Source organism: Delphinus delphis, chromosome 5 (assembly GCF_949987515.2).
Source record: "Delphinus delphis chromosome 5, mDelDel1.2, whole genome shotgun sequence".
NCBI classification, from domain to species: Eukaryota; Metazoa; Chordata; class Mammalia; order Artiodactyla; family Delphinidae; genus Delphinus; species Delphinus delphis.
The window spans coordinates 126,320,959-126,327,122 of NC_082687.1; the positions used below are offsets into that span (position 1 = coordinate 126,320,959).

The 6,164-nt window shown below is 35.0% G+C and overlaps 1 protein-coding gene across 1 annotated transcript in view; it reads left to right on the forward strand.

Annotated features, from left to right (window-relative positions):
• Positions 1–4,937, forward strand: part of C5H4orf33 (chromosome 5 C4orf33 homolog) — a 55,299-nt gene extending 50,362 nt beyond the window's left edge. The window contains exons 9-10 of the transcript XR_009519619.1: positions 4,616–4,787; positions 4,889–4,937. The gene's annotated coding sequence lies outside the window, so the exon portion shown is untranslated. The remainder of the gene's footprint in view (positions 1–4,615; positions 4,788–4,888) is intronic.
• Positions 4,938–6,164: the final 1,227 nt, after the last annotated feature.

Here is a 6,164-nt window from a genome sequence, read left to right on the forward strand (position 1 = left end):
AACTGCTTTTGCTGCATCCTTAGGTTTTGGGTCATCATGTTTTCGTTGTCATTTGTTTCTAGGTATTTTTTGATTTCCTGTTTAATTTCTTCAGTTATCTCTTGGTTATTAAGTAATATAGTTTTTATCCTCCATGTATTTGTATTTTTTACAGATTTTTTCCTGTAATTGATATTCAGTCTCATAGCGTTGTGGTCAGAAAAGATACTTGATACAATTTCAATTTCCTTCAATTTACCAAGGCTTGATTTGTGACCCAAGTTATGATCTATCTTGGAGAATGTTCCGTGAGCACTTGAGAAGAAAGTGTATTCTGCTGTTTTTGGATGGAACGTCCTATAAATATCAATTAAGTCCATCTTGTTTAATGTATCATTTAAAGCTTATGTTTCCTTATTTATTTTCATTTCGGATGATCTGTCCATTGGTGAAAGTGGAGTGTTAAAGTTCCCTACTCTGATTGTGTTACTGTTGATTTCCCCTTTTATGGCTGTTAGCATTTGCCTTATGTATTGAGGTGCTCCTATGTTGGGTGCATAAATATTCACAATTGTTATATCTTCTTGGAATGATCCCTTGATCATTATGTAGTGTCCTTCTTTGTCTCTTGTAATAGTCTTTTTTTTTAAGTCTATTTTGTCTGATATGAGAGTTGCTACTCCAGCTTTCTTTTGATTTCCATTTGCATGGAATACCTTTTTCCATCCCCTCACTTTCAGTCTGTATGTGTCCCCAGGTCTGAAGTGGATCTCTTGTAGACAGCATATATATGGGTTTTGTTTTTGTATCCATTCAGCCAGTCTATGTCGTTTGGTTGGAGTGTTTAATCCATTTACATTTAAGGTAGTCCTCGATATGTATGTTCCTATTACCATTTTCTTAATTGTTTGGGGTTTGTTATTGTACGTCTTTTCCTTCTCTTGTGTTTCCTGCCTAGAGAAGTTCCTTTAGCATTTGTTGTAAAGCTGGTTTAGTGTTGCTGAATGCTCTTAGCTTTTGCTTGTCTGTAAAGGTTTTAATTTCTCTGTCAAATCTGAATGAGATTCTTGCTGTGTAGAGTAATCTTGGTTGTAGGTTTTTCCCTTTCATCACTTTAAATATGTCCTGCCACTCCTCTCTGTCTTGCAGAGTTTCTTCTGAAAGATCAGCTGTTAACCTTATGGGCATTCCCTTGTATGTTATTTGTTGTTTTTCCCTTGCTGCTTTTAATATTTTTTGTTTGCATTTAATTTTTGATAGTTTTATTAATATGTATCTTGGCGTGCTTCTCTTTGCATTTATCCTGTATGGGACTCTCTTTATTTCCAGGACTTGATTGACTATTTCCTTTCCTAATTTAGGGAAGTTTTCAACTATAATCTCTTCAAGTATTTTCTCAGTCCCTTTCTTTTTCTCTTTTTCTTTTGGGACCCCTATAATGGTTTCCTATTATCACTTGAAAATCATTGGTGATTTTCCTATAGGGACTTTTAAAAAAGAAATCTAACAGTAAAAGTTTATATGCTCAATAAAACATGCCTGTTAAGAGTGTTGTTTGCTCTTTATTGACTTTAGAAGTTTATTTCTTCCAGTTTAGAAAAAACGTAGTTTTACCTTTTAGGAGTTATAGCATTTTTGGCCAAATAACGTCTCTCTGTTACTACAGGTGATATAATATTCCTTTGTGGAAATCTGATTAAAACAAAACAAAACAAAACTCATCAGTCCAAATTCTGTTCTTTGTAGTGCTGGCATCAAATGGGAATTTCATAAATTTAACAGAAAAAAGACTTTAAACAGTTGAGAATTTGGTAAACATCAAGCTATTTTAGGCAAGGGGCTACATCATAATTACATCAGCAGTTGAGCATAAAGGTACCTAAAACTGTTGTGTATGGTGTTGTGGAGTTTTTGTATTGTTTTGTTTTGTTTTTGCATTTAAGCTTTTCTTTATATACAAAGTGGGTTTAATAAAATAGATAGCTCTCTTCAAAAGTTTCAGACCAGAGAACATTTGAATACTAGAGTAGAAAATTTGTGCTTCTTGTCCACACATATTAATTTCATTTTGTTCCATAAAATTTCTTATTGTTATTTGATCTTTCTAAACTATATAACAAAACAACTAAAATTTCCTACAAAATTATGATTATTTTGACATTTTAAATTTTTACTGAAGGTGATATTTTTACTGAAATTTCCAAGTTGCCAGAAGAATGCCTTTGACCATTTTGGAATATTAGAAAGAACATAATCTATTTATAAGAAAAGGAAAAAAACCTTCAACATAATACATTTAAAAAATTGTTCTAACTCTTTTTCTAAGCAAAAGTAGCTCAGAGCTAGACATAATTTGAGAATATATAGGAGCAAAAGAACAATCATACCACTGAATATATGGATAAATTTCTTTTGCTCTTATAATGAGATAGTTTTCTAAATGGCTGTTTAAACCTATAACATTCAATGTTTACACTAATTTATTACTGGCTCAAATTTTTGCTTTCTTTCCTTCCATCAGAATCACTTTGGTTAATTTTCTTTACAAAATGAGTAATTGAGAATGCATGAGTGTACCTAACAGTAGGAGATTCAAGAAGTATTATGTTGTAGAGAGGGAATAAAGAGTCCCATTGTTACTGAATTGAGTTCAATTCTATTCTTTAAGATCCTTTTCTCTTACAGACGTTTCACAGAATCATTTGAAATAAAGAGTATAACTTTGAAAACAAAGACTTAGCAGTTTAATTAGGGGAAATTGGAATAGAAAATTAAATTTTGAATAAGACTCCAAATTTCTTAGAGTATTTTTGTTCTTCTAGACATCCTTCAGAGTAATTCTTTTAAAACATAAACGTTGTCAGTAAATTCTATGCTTAGAACTGGACATTGTTTTACCATAGCTTCAGCATAAACTCTAATGTTAGCCCCCAGGATCTTCACCCTCTTCCAGCATCACTTCTCTCAGTGTATCCCCCCATCACCCACCATGCTCCTTATGCTGCTTTTAACAAGCAATTTTCTCCATTCATAATCACACTTGTGTCCTTTCCTGTTCTGTTCCAGCACATCTTTCAGTTGTAACTTCTGTGAAGTCTTTGCTGACACTATCTACTCTTCCAATCCCCGCAGTCAGAACTAGAGGCTTCCTGCTCTGTGCTCCCATACTTCTGTTACAGCACTTTCACAGTTTTCTCACGTGTTGTTCACAGTTCTCTTTTCCCCCAGATTGTGAGTTACCTAAGGGCAAGGGAAGTGTCTTGTTTTTGGAGTTCTAACATCTAGGACAGAAAAGGCAGATGGTGGTTATACGAGAAATGTTTGTTTTATTAATTGATTAACACTTAATAAGCATTTAATGTATACCCAGGTAAGAACAACATTCTAATATTACATTTTGGGGGGATACATAGAAGTCAGAAGCTAGCATGGGCTGTGAATAATAAATGCTGACTAACTGACATCATTATTTCCTGTTCTCAAAAAACTTGAAGTAGGTAAAATAAATACCCAGAATAAACTATCCCAGATAGTTATATTCAACATATGTATTTTCCTTTCATATGCAGCTCAAGTCCCAGGAGGCATTTTCTTACTACTCCAACCTATATTTATCTCCGTGTTTCTATTACTTTTCTGTGTTATCCAGCCAGGTTCTAAATCTATGCTTCGTTGAACTGTTCATTGGTTTTTAGATGTGCATTTTGTCTTTCTTTCTGATTATAAAGATTATATGTTCTTTTAGGGCAGGGGTTACATCTTCTACTTTGAATTTTCTCTGCAGAACCTAGTGAGAAGCTACACACATAATACGATCTCAAAAATTATTTATGGAATGTGTAGGGGTTCGGAATGAGCCTCCTCAGAATGTGTCACTTTTGTATGAAGATTGTTTTGAGCTCGGGGCAATTGAGTCCCTGCAGGTTCAAGAGAAACTACTGCCTTTCTCTTAACTAGAGAAAGGCAGTAGAATTTGAATTAGGAATTTTTCCCAGAAAAGATTTATTACCAGAGATAAATTTTATCTAAGTGGCCCCATCTATATGGCAGGGCAAACATCTAATTATCAAACTTCTGCTTTTCTTCTTACTGTCCTGTGACTGACCCTCCTATCCTTGGAAGCCCTGGGCCCCTATCCCATTGCTTAGCTCAGGATGGCATCTATACGTCATTTTACCTTTTGGTCTTTGAACCTCTCACGTATGTGGGGTTCCCATATGTAAAAAATTAAGTTTCATTTTCTCCTTTTAATCTGTCTCATGTCAATTTAATTCTTAGACCAGCCGGCAGAACCTAGGAGAGTAAAGGAAAGTTTTCTGCTTCCCCAACAAATGAATAAAAGCAAATTCACATCATTAAACATTGTAAATACTACATAAATAAAAGTACCTGTGTATTAAGTCACAAAAAGCCATTCCTCAAAATATTTTTTGTACAAATTTTGCTGTGCGTGAATACAGCACAAAAATGTCTTACTACAATTAATATAATTCCTTAAAATGTAATGGGGTATTCATTGCCTCGAGGATATTAGTAAAAAATGTTATTTCAGTTTAATTTGATCAAGACCGAGGAAGCAAGAAAGACGTTGCTTTACGTATACCATGGGATTTGCTTTTCTGTTTTATTTTGACAGTTGGAATATAGAGTTACCACAACATGGCGCACTTTACCAGTGCTACAGAGCCCTGTGACTCTCAAGTTTGATTCTGGGGTCCAAGGCTAACTGATGAAAGTGAATGATCCTTTCTTTGATGATCCCCAGCACTACCAGGCGAAGCAGGACTGCCTTTTGATGGAGCATGAAGGTGAGAAATTTTCTATTTTGAGTACCAAAGCTGAGAGAAATAGAGAGCACATGTTGTGATACATGGCAGTGCTCTCTTACAATATCTGTTAATCCTCTCAGAGTTTCCAAATACCTCATGCTACTCATCCCACGTATCTGAAAATGCAGTGACGTGGAAAGATGAGGTCAAAAACTGTGTGACCTGGAACTGAGATCTTTGGAATGAACAGTCTATATCTGGTAGGTATTTAAGAAAATTATCTATGAAACAGTATTAACAATTCATGTGAAAATGTTAGTTCAAGTAATAAATATAGACAATTGATTTGTTTCAGGTATTTAATGGCATTTGTAAAGCATGCATCCTTAAATTTAAATTGACAGTGTTCTCTAAGTTCTAGGAACTATAAAACTGTACCTTTAAAATACTTCTTGGTAGTTTTGTGATTCTTATTTCTAAAAATATAGCTGTATATTTTGAGAAAGAGTTTTCATCCAGATATTTTATGTTTTAGTAATTTACGGATTTCATTGAATAAGTTAGGGAAAATAAGGTAAACTTTTCATGGAATCATAGTGTATTGGAACTCTGCCTGTGAGGAGTCTAGAAGTCTGGTTACCTTAAACATACCTGTGTCTACATCTGAGGCCTCTTGACTCCAGATCCAGAACCTTCCAAGATATGCTATTGTCCTGTTTAAAAATTTTCATTTCTTCAACTACTAGAATTTAATGAGTAGAAATTCTTTCTCCAGAATCTCTCTTGAAACCATATTTACCACTTTGTTGTGGACATGAAAACCTGAACATACCCTTTCTTTATCCCAAACTTCTCACACCTGAATCTGAACTTGTCTTTATACACAATCACTTTTATTTCTGACTTTCCAGTTTCTGTTATTCTCCAAGTTACCAGCTATGAGATCCTGATGTCATCATTGACCTCTTCATTTTTTTGTCCCCACAAACAGTTATCAAATCCTGCTGATTGTTCTTTGGGGGTATCCCTTGCGTATGTCCCTTCATTGCCATCCTCAGCATGACTTCCTGAGGACTGTCTAGACTGTTACAGTATATGGTTTCCTACGGGTTTCTGCTCCCAGCGTCACAGTACATGGTTTCCGACGGGTTTCTGCTCCCAGCATCTCCCTGATCCTGCTTATTCCACACACAGTGACCTGGCTGGTGGTCCTAAAACACCACTTTGATTATATCACTACATTTTTTCAAGAAGATTAATAGCTCCGTTTTGCTTGCAAGGTTAAGCCCAAAATTGTTAGACTGCTGTCCAAGGCCTTTGATAGGCTCCTGTTCAAACTGTGTTCAATTACCGTTCTTCCAGAAACCTCTGCCTCAACCGAGCAGGTCTGCTCATTCTAACTTAAACGATTTGAAC